Below are 227 nucleotides of genomic sequence, written 5' to 3'. Positions count from 1 at the left end.
ACTGGGAAAGGAGAAATTATATGACATGTAAATAAAGAATATATCTAATAAAAAAGGAAATAAACAAATAAATAAATAAAAACAGTGTGGTGCCCTTTTTGCTGGACGGAGCAGCACAGATGTGTGATGGCGCTGTGTACTGTTCTCACTCTAGTGGCCAGTGGCTTCTGGAAGCAAGAGCCTCAGTCTTGAGACCAGGAGATGGTTCAGATAATAATAAGCAAAAA

At 38.3% G+C, this 227-nt stretch overlaps 1 long non-coding RNA gene across 1 annotated transcript in view; it reads left to right on the top strand.

Moving 5' to 3' along the window:
- Positions 1–227, top strand: part of LOC116094392 — an 8,359-nt gene that overhangs the window by 3,325 nt on the left and 4,807 nt on the right. The window lies entirely within an intron of this gene.

The sequence above is a fragment of the Mastomys coucha genome, unplaced genomic scaffold, assembly GCF_008632895.1.
Source record: "Mastomys coucha isolate ucsf_1 unplaced genomic scaffold, UCSF_Mcou_1 pScaffold16, whole genome shotgun sequence".
Classification (NCBI taxonomy): domain Eukaryota; kingdom Metazoa; phylum Chordata; class Mammalia; order Rodentia; family Muridae; genus Mastomys; species Mastomys coucha.
Note: the sequence above shows the minus strand (reverse complement) of the source record. Positions and strands in the feature narration are given on the sequence as shown.